This window comes from Myxocyprinus asiaticus, chromosome 30 (assembly GCF_019703515.2).
Source record: "Myxocyprinus asiaticus isolate MX2 ecotype Aquarium Trade chromosome 30, UBuf_Myxa_2, whole genome shotgun sequence".
In the NCBI taxonomy this organism is placed as follows: domain Eukaryota; kingdom Metazoa; phylum Chordata; class Actinopteri; order Cypriniformes; family Catostomidae; genus Myxocyprinus; species Myxocyprinus asiaticus.
Genome location: NC_059373.1, coordinates 6,086,728 through 6,107,181, shown reverse-complemented (window position 1 = coordinate 6,107,181; position 20,454 = coordinate 6,086,728). Strand labels below are relative to the sequence as shown.

Here is a 20,454-nt window from a genome sequence, read left to right as displayed (position 1 = left end):
CATAGAAAGTGTGCAGAGGTCTTTCTTTGAGTAGGGAAGAGTTTGCCTTGGCCCAGTGGCTTATTGCTACGTGTTGAGCATTGGATTGTGCAGCCGAGTTTTCCCTCTTTTAGCAAACAACGTGGAAGCTAACGTACAGGTAAGCAGGAAAAGGTACTGTGGCCGGCTCCAATGAAATCGTATGTGCAGGAAGGAGGCACTTCACTTTTTTTACAATTAATAAAACAATAAATAAATGAATGAATGAATGACCAGTTGTCAGGACAGGGTCTGTTTTTCCAATCTTTTTTCTTTTTCTGAAACTACAGACCAAGACACATATCAAGGAGTGAGGCCCAGGCAGCGGGCTTTCTTTAAATAGCCCTCTGTTCACAGCAACTCTCGCTTACGGCCATACCACCCTGAGCACGCCCGATCTCGTCCGATCTCGGAAGCTAAGCAGGGTTGGGCCTGGTTAGTACTTGGATGGGAGACCGCCTGGGAATACCAGGTGCTGTAAGCTTTTGCTTCTCCTGGATTGCTCGAACTCATACACTGCCCCCTGCCACAGCTGTGATTTTTATTCATTCATCCTTGGAAATAGGTTGGGGGGGATTCAGGTATTTTCTTTCAATTTTGCTTGCTCTGTGGCAAATGACAGCCAGGTCCTTTTTCTTGCCGCCTCCAGGGGGCAGTCCAGAGGCTGGTTTTATTTTTTTGCTGCCTCTTGACAGCAACACACAGAGCAGGAAAGTACAAACCAAGTGCTGTGCTGCCGCAAAATTTGTTGGACATTTTCCATAGAAAGTGTGCAGAGGTCTTTCTTTGAGTAGGGAAGAGTTTGCCTTGGCCCAGTGGCTTATTGCTACATGTTGAGCATTGGATTGTGCAGCCGAGTTTTCCCTCTTTTAGCAAACAACGTGGAAGCTAACGTACAGGTAAGCAGGAAAAGGTACTGTGGCCGGCTCCAAAGAAATCGTATGTGCAGGAAGGAGGCACTTCACTTTTTTTACAATTAATAAAACAATAAATAAATGAATGAATGAATGAATGAATGAATGACCAGTTGTCAGGACAGGGTCTGTTTTTCCAATCTTTTTTCTTTTTCTGAAACTACAGACCAAGACACATATCAAGGAGTGAGGCCCAGGCAGCGGGCTTTCTTTAAATAGCCCTCTGTTCACAGCAACTCTCGCTTACGGCCATACCACCCTGAGCACGCCCGATCTCGTCCGATCTCGGAAGCTAAGCAGGATTGGGCGTGGTTAGTACTTGGATGGGAGACCGCCTGGGAATACCAGGTGCTGTAAGCTTTTGCTTCTCCTGGATTGCTCGAACTCATACACTTCCCCCTGCCACAGCTGTGATTTTTATTCATTCATCCTTGGAAATAGGTTGGGGGGGGATTCAGGTATTTTCTTTCAATTTTGCTTGCTCTGTGGCAAATGACAGCCAGGTCCTTTTTCTTGCCGCCTCCAGGGGGCAGTCCAGAGGCTGGTTTTATTTTTTTGCTGCCTCTTGACAGCAACACACAGAGCAGGAAAGTACAAACCAAGTGCTGTGCTGCCGCAAAATTTGTTGGACATTTTCCATAGAAAGTGTGCAGAGGTCTTTCTTTGAGTAGGGAAGAGTTTGCCTTGGCCCAGTGGCTTATTGCTACGTGTTGAGCATTGGATTGTGCAGCCGAGTTTTCCCTCTTTTAGCAAACAACGTGGAAGCTAACGTACAGGTAAGCAGGAAAAGGTACTGTGGCCGGCTCCAATGAAATCGTATGTGCAGGAAGGAGGCACTTCACTTTTTTACAATTAATAAAACAATAAATAAATGAATGAATGAATGACCAGTTGTCAGGACAGGGTCTGTTTTTCCAATCTTTTTTCTTTTTCTGAAACTACAGACCAAGACACATATCAAGGAGTGAGGCCCAGGCAGCGGGCTTTCTTTAAATAGCCCTCTGTTCACAGCAACTCTCGCTTACGGCCATACCACCCTGAGCACGCCCGATCTCGTCCGATCTCGGAAGCTAAGCAGGGTTGGGCCTGGTTAGTACTTGGATGGGAGACCGCCTGGGAATACCAGGTGCTGTAAGCTTTTGCTTCTCCTGGATTGCTCGAACTCATACACTGCCCCCTGCCACAGCTGTGATTTTTATTCATTCATCCTTGGAAATAGGTTGGGGGGGATTCAGGTATTTTCTTTCAATTTTGCTTGCTCTGTGGCAAATGACAGCCAGGTCCTTTTTCTTGCCGCCTCCAGGGGGCAGTCCAGAGGCTGGTTTTATTTTTTTGCTGCCTCTTGACAGCAACACACAGAGCAGGAAAGTACAAACCAAGTGCTGTGCTGCCGCAAAATTTGTTGGACATTTTCCATAGAAAGTGTGCAGAGGTCTTTCTTTGAGTAGGGAAGAGTTTGCCTTGGCCCAGTGGCTTATTGCTACATGTTGAGCATTGGATTGTGCAGCCGAGTTTTCCCTCTTTTAGCAAACAACGTGGAAGCTAACGTACAGGTAAGCAGGAAAAGGTACTGTGGCCGGCTCCAAAGAAATCGTATGTGCAGGAAGGAGGCACTTCACTTTTTTTACAATTAATAAAACAATAAATAAATGAATGAATGAATGAATGAATGAATGACCAGTTGTCAGGACAGGGTCTGTTTTTCCAATCTTTTTTCTTTTTCTGAAACTACAGACCAAGACACATATCAAGGAGTGAGGCCCAGGCAGCGGGCTTTCTTTAAATAGCCCTCTGTTCACAGCAACTCTCGCTTACGGCCATACCACCCTGAGCACGCCCGATCTCGTCCGATCTCGGAAGCTAAGCAGGGTTGGGCCTGGTTAGTACTTGGATGGGAGACCGCCTGGGAATACCAGGTGCTGTAAGCTTTTGCTTCTCCTGGATTGCTCGAACTCATACACTTCCCCCTGCCACAGCTGTGATTTTTATTCATTCATCCTTGGAAATAGGTTGGGGGGGATTCAGGTATTTTCTTTCAATTTTGCTTGCTCTGTGGCAAATGACAGCCAGGTCCTTTTTCTTGTCGCCTCCAGGGGGCAGTCCAGAGGCTGGTTTTATTTTTTTGCTGCCTCTTGACAGCAACACACAGAGCAGGAAAGTACAAACCAAGTGCTGTGCTGCCGCAAAATTTGTTGGACATTTTCCATAGAAAGTGTGCAGAGGTCTTTCTTTGAGTAGGGAAGAGTTTGCCTTGGCCCAGTGGCTTATTGCTACATGTTGAGCATTGGATTGTGCAGCCGAGTTTTCCCTCTTTTAGCAAACAACGTGGAAGCTAACGTACAGGTAAGCAGGAAAAGGTACTGTGGCCGGCTCCAATGAAATCGTATGTGCAGGAAGGAGGCACTTCACTTTTTTTACAATTAATAAAACAATAAATGAATGAATGAATGAATGAATGAATGAATGAATGACCAGTTGTCAGGACAGGGTCTGTTTTTCCAATCTTTTTTCTTTTTCTGAAACTACAGACCAAGACACATATCAAGGAGTGAGGCCCAGGCAGCGGGCTTTCTTTAAATAGCCCTCTGTTCACAGCAACTCTCGCTTACGGCCATACCACCCTGAGCACGCCCGATCTCGTCCGATCTCGGAAGCTAAGCAGGGTTGGGCCTGGTTAGTACTTGGATGGGAGACCGCCTGGGAATACCAGGTGCTGTAAGCTTTTGCTTCTCCTGGATTGCTCGAACTCATACACTTCCCCCTGCCACAGCTGTGATTTTTATTCATTCATCCTTGGAAATAGGTTGGGGGGATTCAGGTATTTTCTTTCAATTTTGCTTGCTCTGTGGCAAATGACAGCCAGGTCCTTTTTCTTGTCGCCTCCAGGGGGCAGTCCAGAGGCTGGTTTTATTTTTTTGCTGCCTCTTGACAGCAACACACAGAGCAGGAAAGTACAAACCAAGTGCTGTGCTGCCGCAAAATTTGTTGGACATTTTCCATAGAAAGTGTGCAGAGGTCTTTCTTTGAGTAGGGAAGAGTTTGCCTTGGCCCAGTGGCTTATTGCTACGTGTTGAGCATTGGATTGTGCAGCCGAGTTTTCCCTCTTTTAGCAAACAACGTGGAAGCTAACGTACAGGTAAGCAGGAAAAGGTACTGTGGCCGGCTCCAATGAAATCGTATGTGCAGGAAGGAGGCACTTCACTTTTTTTACAATTAATAAAACAATAAATAAATGAATGAATGAATGACCAGTTGTCAGGACAGGGTCTGTTTTTCCAATCTTTTTTCTTTTTCTGAAACTACAGACCAAGACACATATCAAGGAGTGAGGCCCAGGCAGCGGGCTTTCTTTAAATAGCCCTCTGTTCACAGCAACTCTCGCTTACGGCCATACCACCCTGAGCACGCCCGATCTCGTCCGATCTCGGAAGCTAAGCAGGGTTGGGCCTGGTTAGTACTTGGATGGGAGACCGCCTGGGAATACCAGGTGCTGTAAGCTTTTGCTTCTCCTGGATTGCTCGAACTCATACACTGCCCCCTGCCACAGCTGTGATTTTTATTCATTCATCCTTGGAAATAGGTTGGGGGGGATTCAGGTATTTTCTTTCAATTTTGCTTGCTCTGTGGCAAATGACAGCCAGGTCCTTTTTCTTGCCGCCTCCAGGGGGCAGTCCAGAGGCTGGTTTTATTTTTTTGCTGCCTCTTGACAGCAACACACAGAGCAGGAAAGTACAAACCAAGTGCTGTGCTGCCGCAAAATTTGTTGGACATTTTCCATAGAAAGTGTGCAGAGGTCTTTCTTTGAGTAGGGAAGAGTTTGCCTTGGCCCAGTGGCTTATTGCTACATGTTGAGCATTGGATTGTGCAGCCGAGTTTTCCCTCTTTTAGCAAACAACGTGGAAGCTAACGTACAGGTAAGCAGGAAAAGGTACTGTGGCCGGCTCCAAAGAAATCGTATGTGCAGGAAGGAGGCACTTCACTTTTTTTTACAATTAATAAAACAATAAATAAATGAATGAATGAATGAATGAATGAATGACCAGTTGTCAGGACAGGGTCTGTTTTTCCAATCTTTTTTCTTTTTCTGAAACTACAGACCAAGACACATATCAAGGAGTGAGGCCCAGGCAGCGGGCTTTCTTTAAATAGCCCTCTGTTCACAGCAACTCTCGCTTACGGCCATACCACCCTGAGCACGCCCGATCTCGTCCGATCTCGGAAGCTAAGCAGGGTTGGGCCTGGTTAGTACTTGGATGGGAGACCGCCTGGGAATACCAGGTGCTGTAAGCTTTTGCTTCTCCTGGATTGCTCGAACTCATACACTTCCCCCTGCCACAGCTGTGATTTTTATTCATTCATCCTTGGAAATAGGTTGGGGGGGATTCAGGTATTTTCTTTCAATTTTGCTTGCTCTGTGGCAAATGACAGCCAGGTCCTTTTTCTTGTCGCCTCCAGGGGGCAGTCCAGAGGCTGGTTTTATTTTTTTGCTGCCTCTTGACAGCAACACACAGAGCAGGAAAGTACAAACCAAGTGCTGTGCTGCCGCAAAATTTGTTGGACATTTTCCATAGAAAGTGTGCAGAGGTCTTTCTTTGAGTAGGGAAGAGTTTGCCTTGGCCCAGTGGCTTATTGCTACATGTTGAGCATTGGATTGTGCAGCCGAGTTTTCCCTCTTTTAGCAAACAACGTGGAAGCTAACGTACAGGTAAGCAGGAAAAGGTACTGTGGCCGGCTCCAATGAAATCGTATGTGCAGGAAGGAGGCACTTCACTTTTTTTACAATTAATAAAACAATAAATAAATGAATGAATGAATGAATGAATGAATGAATGAATGACCAGTTGTCAGGACAGGGTCTGTTTTTCCAATCTTTTTTCTTTTTCTGAAACTACAGACCAAGACACATATCAAGGAGTGAGGCCCAGGCAGCGGGCTTTCTTTAAATAGCCCTCTGTTCACAGCAACTCTCGCTTACGGCCATACCACCCTGAGCACGCCCGATCTCGGAAGCTAAGCAGGGTTGGGCCTGGTTAGTTACTTGGATGGGAGACCGCCTGGGAATACCAGGTGCTGTAAGCTTTTGCTTCTCCTGGATTGCTCGAACTCATACACTGCCCCCTGCCACAGCTGTGATTTTTATTCATTCATCCTTGGAAATAGGTTGGGGGGGGATTCAGGTATTTTCTTTCAATTTTGCTTGCTCTGTGGCAAATGACAGCCAGGTCCTTTTTCTTGCCGCCTCCAGGGGGCAGTCCAGAGGCTGGTTTTATTTTTTTGCTGCCTCTTGACAGCAACACACAGAGCAGGAAAGTACAAACCAAGTGCTGTGCTGCCGCAAAATTTGTTGGACATTTTCCATAGAAAGTGTGCAGAGGTCTTTCTTTGAGTAGGGAAGAGTTTGCCTTGGCCAAGTGGCTTATTGCTACATGTTGAGCATTGGATTGTGCAGCCGAGTTTTCCCTCTTTTAGCAAACAACGTGGAAGCTAACGTACAGGTAAGCAGGAAAAGGTACTGTGGCCGGCTCCAATGAAATCGTATGTGCAGGAAGGAGGCACTTCACTTTTTTTACAATTAATAAAACAATAAATAAATGAATGAATGAATGAATGAATGAATGAATGAACAGTTGTCAGGACAGGGTCTGTTTTTCCAATCTTTTTTCTTTTTCTGAAACTACAGACCAAGACACATATCAAGGAGTGAGGCCCAGGCAGCGGGCTTTCTTTAAATAGCCCTCTGTTCACAGCAACTATCGCTTACGGCCATACCACCCTGAGCACGCCCGATCTCGTCCGATCTCGGAAGCTAAGCAGGGTTGGGCCTGGTTAGTACTTGGATGGGAGACCGCCTGGGAATACCAGGTGCTGTAAGCTTTTGCTTCTCCTGGATTGCTCGAACTCATACACTTCCCCCTGCCACAGCTGTGATTTTTATTCATTCATCCTTGGAAATAGGTTGGGGGGGGGGATTCAGGTATTTTCTTTCAATTTTGCTTGCTCTGTGGCAAATGACAGCCAGGTCCTTTTTCTTGTCGCCTCCAGGGGGCAGTCCAGAGGCTGGTTTTATTTTTTTGCTGCCTCTTGACAGCAACACACAGAGCAGGAAAGTACAAACCAAGTGCTGTGCTGCCGCAAAATTTGTTGGACATTTTCCATAGAAAGTGTGCAGAGGTCTTTCTTTGAGTAGGGAAGAGTTTGCCTTGGCCCAGTGGCTTATTGCTACATGTTGAGCATTGGATTGTGCAGCCGAGTTTTCCCTCTTTTAGCAAACAACGTGGAAGCTAACGTACAGGTAAGCAGGAAAAGGTACTGTGGCCGGCTCCAATGAAATCGTATGTGCAGGAAGGAGGCACTTCACTTTTTTTACAATTAATAAAACAATAAATAAATGAATGAATGAATGAATGAATGAATGAATGAATGAATGACCAGTTGTCAGGACAGGGTCTGTTTTTCCAATCTTTTTTCTTTTTCTGAAACTACAGACCAAGACACATATCAAGGAGTGAGGCCCAGGCAGCGGGCTTTCTTTAAATAGCCCTCTGTTCACAGCAACTTTCGCTTACGGCCATACCACCCTGAGCACGCCCGATCTCGTCCGATCTCGGAAGCTAAGCAGGGTTGGGCCTGGTTAGTACTTGGATGGGAGACCGCCTGGGAATACCAGGTGCTGTAAGCTTTTGCTTCTCCTGGATTGCTCGAACTCATACACTTCCCCCTGCCACAGCTGTGATTTTTATTCATTCATCCTTGGAAATAGGTTGGGGGGGGGATTCAGGTATTTTCTTTCAATTTTGCTTGCTCTGTGGCAAATGACAGCCAGGTCCTTTTTCTTGCCGCCTCCAGGGGGCAGTCTAGAGGCTGGTTTTATTTTTTTGCTGCCTCTTGACAGCAACACACAGAGCAGGAAAGTACAAACCAAGTGCTGTGCTGCCGCAAAATTTGTTGGACATTTTCCATAGAAAGTGTGCAGAGGTCTTTCTTTGAGTAGGGAAGAGTTTGCCTTGGCCCAGTGGCTTATTGCTACATGTTGAGCATTGGATTGTGCAGCCGAGTTTTCCCTCTTTTAGCAAACAACGTGGAAGCTAACGTACAGGTAAGCAGGAAAAGGTACTGTGGCCGGCTCCAATGAAATCGTATGTGCAGGAAGGAGGCACTTCACTTTTTTTACAATTAATAAAACAATAAATAAATGAATGAATGTATGAATGAATGAATGACCAGTTGTCAGGACAGGGTCTGTTTTTCCAATCTTTTTTCTTTTTCTGAAACTACAGACCAAGACACATATCAAGGAGTGAGGCCCAGGCAGCGGGCTTTCTTTAAATAGCCCTCTGTTCACAGCAACTCTCGCTTACGGCCATACCACCCTGAGCACGCCCGATCTCGTCCGATCTCGGAAGCTAAGCAGGGTTGGGCCTGGTTAGTACTTGGATGGGAGACCGCCTGGGAATACCAGGTGCTGTAAGCTTTTGCTTCTCCTGGATTGCTCGAACTCATACACTTCCCCCTGCCACAGCTGTGATTTTTATTCATTCATCCTTGGAAATAGGTTGGGGGGTGGGATTCAGGTATTTTCTTTCAATTTTGCTTGCTCTGTGGCAAATGACAGCCAGGTCCTTTTTCTTGTCGCCTCCAGGGGGCAGTCCAGAGGCTGGTTTTATTTTTTTGCTGCCTCTTGACAGCAACACACAGAGCAGGAAAGTACAAACCAAGTGCTGTGCTGCCGCAAAATTTGTTGGACATTTTCCATAGAAAGTGTGCAGAGGTCTTTCTTTGAGTAGGGAAGAGTTTGCCTTGGCCCAGTGGCTTATTGCTACATGTTGAGCATTGGATTGTGCAGCCGAGTTTTCCCTCTTTTAGCAAACAACGTGGAAGCTAACGTACAGGTAAGCAGGAAAAGGTACTGTGGCCGGCTCCAATGAAATCGTATGTGCAGGAAGGAGGCACTTCAGTTTTTTTACAATTAATAAAACAATAAATAAATGAATGAATGAATGAATGAATGAATGAATGAATGACCAGTTGTCAGGACAGGGTCTGTTTTTCCAATCTTTTTTCTTTTTCTGAAACTACAGACCAAGACACATATCAAGGAGTGAGGCCCAGGCTGCGGGCTTTCTTTAAATAGCCCTCTGTTCACAGCAACTCTCGCTTACGGCCATACCACCCTGAGCACGCCCGATCTCGTCCGATCTCGGAAGCTAAGCAGGGTTGGGCCTGGTTAGTACTTGGATGGGAGACCGCCTGGGAATACCAGGTGCTGTAAGCTTTTGCTTCTCCTGGATTGCTCGAACTCATACACTTCCCCCTGCCACAGCTGTGATTTTTATTCATTCATCCTTGGAAATAGGTTGGGGGGGGGTGGGATTCAGGTATTTTCTTTCAATTTTGCTTGCTCTGTGGCAAATGACAGCCAGGTCCTTTTTCTTGTCGCCTCCAGGGGGCAGTCCAGAGGCTGGTTTTATTTTTTTGCTGCCTCTTGACAGCAACACACAGAGCAGGAAAGTACAAACCAAGTGCTGTGCTGCCGCAAAATTTGTTGGACATTTTCCATAGAAAGTGTGCAGAGGTCTTTCTTTGAGTAGGGAAGAGTTTGCCTTGGCCCAGTGGCTTATTGCTACATGTTGAGCATTGGATTGTGCAGCCGAGTTTTCCCTCTTTTAGCAAACAACGTGGAAGCTAACGTACAGGTAAGCAGGAAAAGGTACTGTGGCCGGCTCCAATGAAATCGTATGTGCAGGAAGGAGGCACTTCACTTTTTTTACAATTAATAAAACAATAAATAAATGAATGAATGAATGAATGAATGAATGAATGAATGACCAGTTGTCAGGACAGGGTCTGTTTTTCCAATCTTTTTTCTTTTTCTGAAACTACAGACCAAGACACATATCAAGGAGTGAGGCCCAGGCAGCGGGCTTTCTTTAAATAGCCCTCTGTTCACAGCAACTCTCGCTTACGGCCATACCACCCTGAGCACGCCTGATCTCGTCCGATCTCGGAAGCTAAGCAGGGTTGGGCCTGGTTAGTACTTGGATGGGAGACCGCCTGGGAATACCAGGTGCTGTAAGCTTTTGCTTCTCCTGGATTGCTCGAACTCATACACTTCCCCCTGCCACAGCTGTGATTTTTATTCATTCATCCTTGGAAATAGGTTGGGGGGGATTCAGGTATTTTCTTTCAATTTTGCTTGCTCTGTGGCAAATGACAGCCAGGTCCTTTTTCTTGCCGCCTCCAGGGGGCAGTCCAGAGGCTGGTTTTATTTTTTTGCTGCCTCTTGACAGCAACACACAGAGCAGGAAAGTACAAACCAAGTGCTGTGCTGCCGCAAAATTTGTTGGACATTTTCCATAGAAAGTGTGCAGAGGTCTTTCTTTGAGTAGGGAAGAGTTTGCCTTGGCCCAGTGGCTTATTGCTACATGTTGAGCATTGGATTGTGCAGCCGAGTTTTCCCTCTTTTAGCAAACAACGTGGAAGCTAACGTACAGGTAAGCAGGAAAAGGTACTGTGGCCGGCTCCAATGAAATCGTATGTGCAGGAAGGAGGCACTTCACTTTTTTTACAATTAATAAAACAATAAATAAATGAATGAATGAATGAATGAATGAATGAATGAATGACCAGTTGTCAGGACAGGGTCTGTTTTTCCAATCTTTTTTCTTTTTCTGAAACTACAGACCAAGACACATATCAAGGAGTGAGGCCCAGGCAGCGGGCTTTCTTTAAATAGCCCTCTGTTCACAGCAACTCTCGCTTACGGCCATACCACCCTGAGCACGCCCGATCTCGTCCGATCTCGGAAGCTAAGCAGGGTTGGGCCTGGTTAGTACTTGGATGGGAGACCGCCTGGGAATACCAGGTGCTGTAAGCTTTTGCTTCTCCTGGATTGCTCGAACTCATACACTTCCCCCTGCCACAGCTGTGATTTTTATTCATTCATCCTTGGAAATAGGTTGGGGGGGGGGATTCAGGTATTTTCTTTCAATTTTGCTTGCTCTGTGGCAAATGACAGCCAGGTCCTTTTTCTTGCCGCCTCCAGGGGGCAGTCCAGAGGCTGGTTTTATTTTTTTGCTGCCTCTTGACAGCAACACACAGAGCAGGAAAGTACAAACCAAGTGCTGTGCTGCCGCAAAATTTGTTGGACATTTTCCATAGAAAGTGTGCAGAGGTCTTTCTTTGAGTAGGGAAGAGTTTGCCTTGGCCCAGTGGCTTATTGCTACATGTTGAGCATTGGATTGTGCAGCCGAGTTTTCCCTCTTTTAGCAAACAACGTGGAAGCTAACGTACAGGTAAGCAGGAAAAGGTACTGTGGCCGGCTCCAATGAAATCGTATGTGCAGGAAGGAGGCACTTCACTTTTTTTACAATTAATAAAACAATAAATAAATGAATGAATGAATGAATGAATGAATGAATGAATGAATGACCAGTTGTCAGGACAGGGTCTGTTTTTCCAATCTTTTTTCTTTTTCTGAAACTACAGACCAAGACACATATCAAGGAGTGAGGCCCAGGCAGCGGGCTTTCTTTAAATAGCCCTCTGTTCACAGCAACTCTCGCTTACGGCCATACCACCCTGAGCTCACATAGTGGTACAGTCCAGTGTGTTAGCAAGCAACAAAGCTACAGGAGAGTGTTTGTTTGGAGACTTTCTTTATATCATAGTGCTTTTGTTCTTATTTTTTTCGTGTGCTTCTATTTTTGAAAAGTTAGGTTTAATTCCAGTTGTTTTGCCCCCAACAGCTTTGCTGTTTGGGGGACCTTTCTGAGTTTAATATTACGGATGGATAGCACGGCTATGAACAAGATGATAGAACAAACGATGACGAGAAAGGAAATGGACACAAAGAATGAAGGTGAGGAGAGATGTAAAGACAAAGTTCAGCAAACTGAAAATGACAAAAGAAAGAGAAATCATAATGAGAAAGGACACGGAACAAGCAAAGGAATAGGAAGTGAACGACAAGAGAGTGTGAAGAACTGTGGTGAAGTGAGTGGAGAACAGAGAGTGAAATACTGCAAGGAGCTAACTGTGGAGGTGGAGGTGGAAGGAACTGAGAATGTTTCCATGATGGAATTACTGAAGGGGGTGAAGGAGCAATGTGGAGAAGTGATGGGCTGCAGAGTGAGAAGCGAAAGGATTTATGAACTAACAATGAAAGACAATGAGGCAAAGAGCAAACTAATGGATGGGGTGAGAATAAAAGGAGCGATGGTGCATGCCAGAGACATTATTAACAACGAGATGGTGGTGTCTTTTATAAATCTACCGGTGTATCTAGAAGATGAAAAGATATTCACTAAACTGGAGGAGTGGGGAGTAAAACCGATTTCAGCAATCAAACGGCGGATATGGCCTGGAACAGAGACAGCTGATGGAACAAGATTTCTAAAGGTTCGCTTCACTGAGCAAGTGTGGTCACTTCCATATTCTACAAAGTTTGAGACTTTGAGGGGCATGGAATATTTTCGTGTTATTCACGATAGACAAGTGCGTGTCTGTAGACTATGTATTAAACCAGGGCACATATTCAGAGAGTGCCCTGAGTTTAAATGCTTCAAATGTGGCAAGGAGGGACACTACGCGAGAGAGTGTGATGATCGAAGGGGAGAAGAAAGAGTGGAGGAAAGTGGACAAGAAGATGATGGTGAAAGAACAGAAAACAAGCGGACAGAGGAGCAGGACGAGGAGGTCGGCGATGATGTGGAGAGAGAGATGAAGGGCGAAGGCGAGGCTGGCGAAGGTGGAGATAAAATGGAATGGAGATATAGGTCTGAAAGTACGAGCGAGGATGGCGATGATGAGGAGGAGATGGAGCAGAAGGGAGAAAGCGAGGAGGGAGAAGAAGGTTGCGAGAAGGAGAGAGATGGAGTGGTGGAAAAGAAAGAAACAGTACAAGAGCCAAGATCAAGAAGTGGAGGAGTAAGGAGGGAGGAGGAGAGAGGAGTGGGCTTGAGAAGCGTGAAGATGACAACTAAGAGACTGAGTGCTAAGAGAAAGGCGAAGAAGGACAGAGAACGAGCTGAACAGATTAAAGAACAACGATCGGGTATGTGAGTTTTGTTTTAAATGAATGATTGACAACTCCTTTCTTTGTTTGTTTGCTCTCATGGCCACTGTAACTTCAATTAATGTAAATGGTTTAAGGGATAGGAAGAAGATGAAGGAGTGTTTGTTTATTTTTCGAAGTAATATTATTTGTTTACAAGAAACTAATTGGGATGAGGATAAGGTGAGAGAGGTGGGAGAGGAGTGGAAGGGAGACATATATTATAATAATGGGGCTAGGAATGCAAGGGGGTAGCAATAATGATTAAAAAAGACAGTGTAGAAGATATAAAGGAGGTGTACAAGGATCAGATAGGGAGGATTTTAGTAATTGAGTTTAAATATAAGAAGATAGAATTTAGATTAATTAATATTTATGTCCCAAACATAGAAATAGATAGGAGAGAAATTATAGAGGTGTTAAAAGAGTTAATTGTGGGGAGGTGTATTGTAGTAGGGGACTTTAATATTAAATGTAGTAGGCTTGATGTGGGGAAGGGGGTAAAATTTAGATGGGAGAAATCAAGGGTGATGTTGATGGAGGTGATGAGAGATAAAGGACTGATAGATGTTTGGAGGTATGAAAACCCAGAGAAGAGAGAATTCACTAGGAGACAGATGAGGAATGGGGTTTTAAAACAGAGTAGAATAGATTTAGTGTTAGTACAGGGGGAAATTATTAGGTATATAGATGGAATAAGGCACCAGGAAAATAGTTTAAGTGATCATGACGGGGTTAGGTTTAAAATTAAAGTAGGGAGTGAGGAGGTAGGGGGAGGGATGTGGATTTTGAATGCAGGGTATATTGAGGAGGAAGAATATGAGCAACAGATTAGGGATATTTTAGATAAGGAAAATGAGAGGATAGAGGTATATAAGGAAAGTAATAGGATAGATGATAGTATAGGGGGAAGATGGGAGAAGATAAAGAATAATGTAAAACTAATTAGTATTAGGCATAGCAAGAAAAGGAGGGAAAAGATGAGGAAGGAAGAGAGGGTATTGAGAGAAAGATTGAGGGTGGAGTTGAGCAGAGCTGAAGATGAGGAGGGATATAGCATGGAAAAATATGTTAAGGTGAAGATGGAATTAGAGAAGTATGAGAGGGAGAAATGTAAAGGAGCAATCCTGAGAAGTAAGGCGAAGTATGCGCTGGAGGGTGAAAAGTGCACAGGGTACTTCCTAGGATTGGAGAAAAGGAGGCAGAGTAGGGCATATATAAATGAAATAAACACAAAGGAGGGAGGGGCAATAAAAGATTATGTGGATATATTGGAGAGGGTCCAGGAGTTTTACGGGGAGTTATACAAGAGGGGAGGAGTGGAGGAGAAAAGTATAGATGAAGTCCTAGAGAGTGTGGAAAGTGAGTTGAGTGAAGAAGATAGGAGGTGGTGTGATAGGAAAATAGATGAGGAAGAAGTGATAGAAGCAATAGACGGATTAAGAAGTGGGAAAAGCCCGGGAAGTGATGGGATAGGCATAGAGTGGTATAAAGTATATAAAAAAGAGATAGCACCAATACTAGTGGAGGTATTTAGGGGGATGGAAAGAACAGGGATAGTGCAGGATAGGATGGTAGAGGGGGTGATAACGTTAGTGTATAAGAAGGGGAATAAATTAGATTTAGAAAATTATAGGCCAATCAGTTTATTAAACGTGGATTATAAAATACTTACAAAATTATTAGCAAACAGGATAAAAAGAGTGATAGGCGACATAGTTCAACCAACACAGAGTTATAGCATACCAGGTAGGGATATAGCAGATACAATAGGGACAGTTAGGGATGTGATTGAGTATATGAAGCAAGACAAAATAGGGGGAATAGTGTTAGGGATAGATTGGAACAAGGCCTTCGATAGAGTAGAGCACCAATTTTTGTATAGGACATTAGAGAAGTTTGGTTTTGGGGGGAGAATGGTGGGATGGGTGAAGAGACTGTATGGAAGTGCACGGAGTTGTGTTAAAGTAAACGGAGTATTAACAGACACTTTTGAGGTGGGGAGGTCGGTGAGGCAAGGGTGTCCACTATCTGCATTATTATATGCTATTGTAGTGGAACCCCTGGCCACACTAATCAAAAGAGACAAAAGGGTAGAAGGGATTGAATTGCCATATGGAGGGAGATGCATAATAAACCAATATGCAGATGACACAACAATCACAGTGAGGGAGGGTGGAAGTGTGGTAAGGGTTTTAGAGTTAGTAAGGAAGTATGGGAGGGCATCTGGAGCTAAAATAAATAAAGATAAATCAGAAATAATGTACGTAGGAGAGGTAGAGAAAATAGACGTGGGATTTAGAGTGGAGGAAAAGTACATGAAGGTGTTGGGAGTGCATTTAGGGGTGGAAAGTAAAGAGGCGAGGGATATGACTTGGGCAGGGGTGATAAACAAGATAAGAATGGTATGTACAGCGTGGAGAGGGAGAAAGTTAAGATTAAAAGGGAAAATAATTGTTGTTAACAGTCTTCTGTTATCAGTATGTGTGTATGTGATGAGTGTTATTGAAATGCCAGAGTGGGTAATGAATGAGTTAAACAAAATTGTGTGTGATTTTATATGGGAAGGGAAGGGGGTGAAAATTGCACAGAAAACACTGGTGGGGAAGAGTTGGGAAGGAGGTTTAAACCTGATGGACTTAGAAATGAAAAAGACCGCAATGAGAATAAAAATTGTACAAAAATACATGGTAGGGAAGTGGAATTATGGGTGGAAGGAATGTTTAAGGAAGTACATTGATGATGTAGGAGGAATAGGTGATAATGGCTGGTACATGGGTTTTAAACAGTCAATGACTATAGGGATACCAGAAATTTACAGGGAGGTACTGGAGGCATGGAGGCGTTTTCTACCTAAGGTAGATTATGAGTGTGATGGAATACAAATGTTTGTAAACCTACCCCTGTTTTTAAATGAAAAGTTCAAATATAACAACAAAACGTTATATGAACCCAAATTCATGAAAAGTGGTATAAAGCAAGTAAAAGACATTATTTACGAGGTTATTCCAGGATTTCTTAGAGAGAATTGCATATATGATTCCGTAAGCGAATTTGAGGGGATGGAAAATAAAGAGAAGGTAAATAAAATTTATGAAAGAATAAAATCATGTATACCTGTGAAATGGGTTACTATCATTAAGAGACAGTGTGTTAATAAAAAAGAACAATGTATGCCTGAGATGTATGTGATGCAAGATGAAGAGAAATATAAAATAAAGGATATGAGTGTGAAAAAAGTGTATAGATGGTTAATAGTTGATGTACTAAAAAAGCCAGCAGCAGAAAAAGTGTGGTGCAGAGTGTTTGAAGACTTAGAGATAAAGAAAATATGGTCTAATTTAAATATAAAATATAACAGCATAGAATGTGAGAACAACGATTTCTTAATAAGGCACAACAGAATTTATACAAATGTGGTGTTAAATAAAATAAACAATGATGTAGATGTGATGTGTGATGTCTGTAGAAGTGGTCATGAGAGTTTTTTACATTATTTTTTGGAATGTGATGCTTTAGTTGATTTTTTCAATTTTTTGAAAGCGCTATTAAAAGAAAATTGGGATGTGGATTCTGATTCGGAGGAAGGGTGGAAGAAAATGTTTTTGTTTGGCTTGTTTGAAAAAAAGGAAAAAGTGAAATTTTGTTTAATTAATTTTGTTTTAAGCCATGCCAGACTTGCAGTTGTTCTCAGAAGGAACTTTGCACACTTTGAGGGGAGGGCAGTAAAAATAAAAGATTTATTTAAAGCAATATTAAAGAGAGACATTGAATTGATCTGTGAATATGGAGGGAAGGAGGTAAAAGAATTTTTTGTAAGTAGGAATAAGTTTATTCATGAAGGGGAGGCGGGAGGAATCTGCATTAATTGGTAAAAATCAGGAGGTTTAATTTCTTGTGCTATAATGATTTTGGAGTTCTAAATGAGATTTTATGAAAAAGAGCTATCTTTGGGTTGGGGAAATGTCAAAGGTATATATATATATATGCATATATCATGTGAAATGTTTTTTGGTTTTTGGTTTCTAGAATGATTATTTGGATGTAAAAGTACTGGTACTCTTTGTAAATATTATGTTGAATTATGAAAATGTAATTTTGTGAATTGAAAGAAAAATAAAAAAGATAAAAAAAAAAAAAAGAGCACGCCCGATCTCGTCCGATCTCGGAAGCTAAGCAGGGTTGGGCCTGGTTAGTACTTGGATGGGAGACCGCCTGGGAATACCAGGTGCTGTAAGCTTTTGCTTCTCCTGGATTGCTTGAACTCATACACTTCCCCCTGCCACAGCTGTGATTTTTATTCATTCATCCTTGGAAATAGGTTGGGGGGGATTCAGGTATTTTCTTTCAATTTTGCTTGCTCTGTGGCAAATGACAGCCAGGTCCTTTTTCTTGCCGCCTCCAGGGGGCAGTCCAGAGGCTGGTTTTATTTTTTTGCTGCCTCTTGACAGCAACACACAGAGCAGGAAAGTACAAACCAAGTGCTGTGCTGCCGCAAAATTTGTTGGACATTTTCCATAGAAAGTGTGCAGAGGTCTTTCTTTGAGTAGGGAAGAGTTTGCCTTGGCCCAGTGGCTTATTGCTACATGTTGAGCATTGGATTGTGCAGCCGAGTTTTCCCTCTTTTAGCAAACAACGTGGAAGCTAACGTACAGGTAAGCAGGAAAAGGTACTGTGGCCGGCTCCAATGAAATCGTATGTGCAGGAAGGAGGCACTTCACTTTTTTTACAATTAATAAAACAATAAATGAATGAATGAATGAATGAATGAATGAATGAATGAATGACCAGTTGTCAGGACAGGGTCTGTTTTTCCAATCTTTTTTCTTTTTCTGAAACTACAGACCAAGACACATATCAAGGAGTGAGGCCCAGGCAGCGGGCTTTCTTTAAATAGCCCTCTGTTCACAGCAACTCTCGCTTACGGCCATACCACCCTGAGCACGCCCGATCTCGTCCGATCTCGGAAGCTAAGCAGGGTTGGGCCTGGTTAGTACTTGGATGGGAGACCGCCTGGGAATGCCAGGTGCTGTAAGCTTTTGCTTCTCCTGGATTGCTCGAACTCATACACTGCCCCCTGCCACAGCTGTGATTTTTATTCATTCATCCTTGGAAATAGGTTGGGGGGGGATTCAGGTATTTTCTTTCAATTTTGCTTGCTCTGTGGCAAATGACAGCCAGGTCCTTTTTCTTGCCGCCTCCAGGGGGCAGTCCAGAGGCTGGTTTTATTTTTTTGCTGCCTCTTGACAGCAACACACAGAGCAGGAAAGTACAAACCAAGTGCTGTGCTGCCGCAAAATTTGTTGGACATTTTCCATAGAAAGTGTGCAGAGGTCTTTCTTTGAGTAGGGAAGAGTTTGCCTTGGCCAAGTGGCTTATTGCTACATGTTGAGCATTGGATTGTGCAGCCGAGTTTTCCCTCTTTTAGCAAACAACGTGGAAGCTAACGTACAGGTAAGCAGGAAAAGGTACTGTGGCCGGCTCCAATGAAATCGTATGTGCAGGAAGGAGGCACTTCACTTTTTTTACAATTAATAAAACAATAAATAAATGAATGAATGAATGAATGAATGAATGAATGACCAGTTGTCAGGACAGGGTCTGTTTTTCCAATCTTTTTTCTTTTTCTGAAACTACAGACCAAGACACATATCAAGGAGTGAGGCCCAGGCAGCGGGCTTTCTTTAAATAGCCCTCTGTTCACAGCAACTATCGCTTACGGCCATACCACCCTGAGCACGCCCGATCTCGTCCGATCTCGGAAGCTAAGCAGGGTTGGGCCTGGTTAGTACTTGGATGGGAGACAGCCTGGGAATACCAGGTGCTGTAAGCTTTTGCTTCTCCTGGATTGCTCGAACTCATACACTGCCCCCTGCCACAGCTGTGATTTTTATTCATTCATCCTTGGAAATAGGTTGGGGGGGGATTCAGGTATTTTCTTTCAATTTTGCTTGCTCTGTGGCAAATGACAGCCAGGTCCTTTTTCTTGCCGCCTCCAGGGGGCAGTCCAGAGGCTGGTTTTATTTTTTTGCTGCCTCTTGACAGCAACACACAGAGCAGGAAAGTACAAACCAAGTGCTGTGCTGCCGCAAAATTTGTTGGACATTTTCCATAGAAAGTGTGCAGAGGTCTTTCTTTGAGTAGGGAAGAGTTTGCCTTGGCCAAGTGGCTTATTGCTACATGTTGAGCATTGGATTGTGCAGCCGAGTTTTCCCTCTTTTAGCAAACAACGTGGAAGCTAACGTACAGGTAAGCAGGAAAAGGTACTGTGGCCGGCTCCAATGAAATCTTATGTGCAGGAAGGAGGCACTTCACTTTTTTTACAATTAATAAAACAATAAATGAATGAATGAATGAATGAATGAATGAATGAATGACCAGTTGTCAGGACAGGGTCTGTTTTTCCAATCTTTTTTCTTTTTCTGAAACTACAGACCAAGACACATATCAAGGAGTGAGGCCCAGGCAGCGGGCTTTCTTTAAATAGCCCTCTGTTCACAGCAACTCTCGCTTACGGCCATACCACCCTGAGCACGCCCAATCTCGTCCGATCTCGGAAGCTAAGCAGGGTTGGGCCTGGTTAGTACTTGGATGGGAGACAGCCTGGGAATACCAGGTGCTGTAAGCTTTTGCTTCTCCTGGATTGCTCGAACTCATACACTTCCCCCTGCCACAGCTGTGATTTTTATTCATTCATCCTTGGAAATAGGTTGGGGGGGGATTCAGGTATTTTCTTTCAATTTTGCTTGCTCTGTGGCAAATGACAGCCAGGTCCTTTTTCTTGCCGCCTCCAGGGGGCAGTCCAGAGGCTGGTTTTATTTTTTTGCTGCCTCTTGACAGCAACACACAGAGCAGGAAAGTACAAACCAAGTGCTGTGCTGCCGCAAAATTTGTTGGACATTTTCCATAGAAAGTGTGCAGAGGTCTTTCTTTGAGTAGGGAAGAGTTTGCCTTGGCCCAGTGGCTTATTGCTACATGTTGAGCATTGGATTGTGCAGCCGAGTTTTCCCTCTTTTAGCAAACAACGTGGAAGCTAACGTACAGGTAAGCAGGAAAAGGTACTGTGGCCGGCTCCAATGAAATCGTATGTGCAGGAAGGAGGCACTTCACTTTTTTTACAATTAATAAAACAATAAATGAATGAATGAATGAATGAATGAATGAATGAATGAATGACCAGTTGTCAGGACAGGGTCTGTTTTTCCAATCTTTTTTCTTTTTCTGAAACTACAGACCAAGACACATATCAAGGAGTGAGGCCCAGGCAGCGGGCTTTCTTTAAATAGCCCTCTGTTCACAGCAACTCTCGCTTACGGCCATACCACCCTGAGCACGCCCGATCTCGTCCGATCTCGGAAGCTAAGCAGGGTTGGGCCTGGTTAGTACTTGGATGGGAGACCGCCTGGGAATACCAGGTGCTGTAAGCTTTTGCTTCTCCTGGATTGCTCGAACTCATACACTGCCCCCTGC

At 44.0% G+C, this 20,454-nt stretch overlaps 17 non-coding genes and 1 pseudogene across 17 annotated transcripts; all 18 read left to right on the top strand.

Annotated features, from left to right (window-relative positions):
* The first annotated feature begins 383 nt into the window (after positions 1–383).
* Positions 384–502, top strand: LOC127421701 (5S ribosomal RNA). The gene has a single exon (XR_007894066.1). It is a non-coding gene; the product is annotated as a 5S ribosomal RNA (ribosomal RNA).
* A 671-nt stretch (positions 503–1,173) lies between these two features.
* Positions 1,174–1,292, top strand: LOC127421713 (5S ribosomal RNA). The gene has a single exon (XR_007894078.1). It is a non-coding gene; the product is annotated as a 5S ribosomal RNA (ribosomal RNA).
* Positions 1,293–1,951: 659 nt separating this feature from the next.
* Positions 1,952–2,070, top strand: LOC127421700 (5S ribosomal RNA). Its single transcript, XR_007894065.1, has one exon. It is a non-coding gene; the product is annotated as a 5S ribosomal RNA (ribosomal RNA).
* Positions 2,071–2,741: 671 nt separating this feature from the next.
* LOC127421698 (5S ribosomal RNA) lies at positions 2,742–2,860 on the top strand. Its single transcript, XR_007894063.1, has one exon. It is a non-coding gene; the product is annotated as a 5S ribosomal RNA (ribosomal RNA).
* A 675-nt stretch (positions 2,861–3,535) lies between these two features.
* Positions 3,536–3,654, top strand: LOC127421697 (5S ribosomal RNA). The gene has a single exon (XR_007894062.1). It is a non-coding gene; the product is annotated as a 5S ribosomal RNA (ribosomal RNA).
* A 658-nt stretch (positions 3,655–4,312) lies between these two features.
* LOC127421696 (5S ribosomal RNA) lies at positions 4,313–4,431 on the top strand. Its single transcript, XR_007894061.1, has one exon. It is a non-coding gene; the product is annotated as a 5S ribosomal RNA (ribosomal RNA).
* Positions 4,432–5,103: 672 nt separating this feature from the next.
* Positions 5,104–5,222, top strand: LOC127421695 (5S ribosomal RNA). The gene has a single exon (XR_007894060.1). It is a non-coding gene; the product is annotated as a 5S ribosomal RNA (ribosomal RNA).
* A 679-nt stretch (positions 5,223–5,901) lies between these two features.
* On the top strand, positions 5,902–6,011 carry LOC127421716 (uncharacterized; annotated as a pseudogene).
* Positions 6,012–6,687: 676 nt separating this feature from the next.
* Positions 6,688–6,806, top strand: LOC127421694 (5S ribosomal RNA). The gene has a single exon (XR_007894059.1). It is a non-coding gene; the product is annotated as a 5S ribosomal RNA (ribosomal RNA).
* A 686-nt stretch (positions 6,807–7,492) lies between these two features.
* On the top strand, positions 7,493–7,611 carry LOC127421685 (5S ribosomal RNA). Its single transcript, XR_007894050.1, has one exon. It is a non-coding gene; the product is annotated as a 5S ribosomal RNA (ribosomal RNA).
* Positions 7,612–8,284: 673 nt separating this feature from the next.
* LOC127421673 (5S ribosomal RNA) lies at positions 8,285–8,403 on the top strand. The gene has a single exon (XR_007894039.1). It is a non-coding gene; the product is annotated as a 5S ribosomal RNA (ribosomal RNA).
* Positions 8,404–9,085: 682 nt separating this feature from the next.
* LOC127421666 (5S ribosomal RNA) lies at positions 9,086–9,204 on the top strand. Its single transcript, XR_007894033.1, has one exon. It is a non-coding gene; the product is annotated as a 5S ribosomal RNA (ribosomal RNA).
* Positions 9,205–9,889: 685 nt separating this feature from the next.
* On the top strand, positions 9,890–10,008 carry LOC127421704 (5S ribosomal RNA). The gene has a single exon (XR_007894069.1). It is a non-coding gene; the product is annotated as a 5S ribosomal RNA (ribosomal RNA).
* A 679-nt stretch (positions 10,009–10,687) lies between these two features.
* On the top strand, positions 10,688–10,806 carry LOC127421665 (5S ribosomal RNA). Its single transcript, XR_007894032.1, has one exon. It is a non-coding gene; the product is annotated as a 5S ribosomal RNA (ribosomal RNA).
* A 7,097-nt stretch (positions 10,807–17,903) lies between these two features.
* LOC127421703 (5S ribosomal RNA) lies at positions 17,904–18,022 on the top strand. Its single transcript, XR_007894068.1, has one exon. It is a non-coding gene; the product is annotated as a 5S ribosomal RNA (ribosomal RNA).
* Positions 18,023–18,698: 676 nt separating this feature from the next.
* On the top strand, positions 18,699–18,817 carry LOC127421708 (5S ribosomal RNA). Its single transcript, XR_007894073.1, has one exon. It is a non-coding gene; the product is annotated as a 5S ribosomal RNA (ribosomal RNA).
* A 676-nt stretch (positions 18,818–19,493) lies between these two features.
* Positions 19,494–19,612, top strand: LOC127421715 (5S ribosomal RNA). The gene has a single exon (XR_007894080.1). It is a non-coding gene; the product is annotated as a 5S ribosomal RNA (ribosomal RNA).
* A 680-nt stretch (positions 19,613–20,292) lies between these two features.
* Positions 20,293–20,411, top strand: LOC127421664 (5S ribosomal RNA). Its single transcript, XR_007894031.1, has one exon. It is a non-coding gene; the product is annotated as a 5S ribosomal RNA (ribosomal RNA).
* Positions 20,412–20,454: the final 43 nt, after the last annotated feature.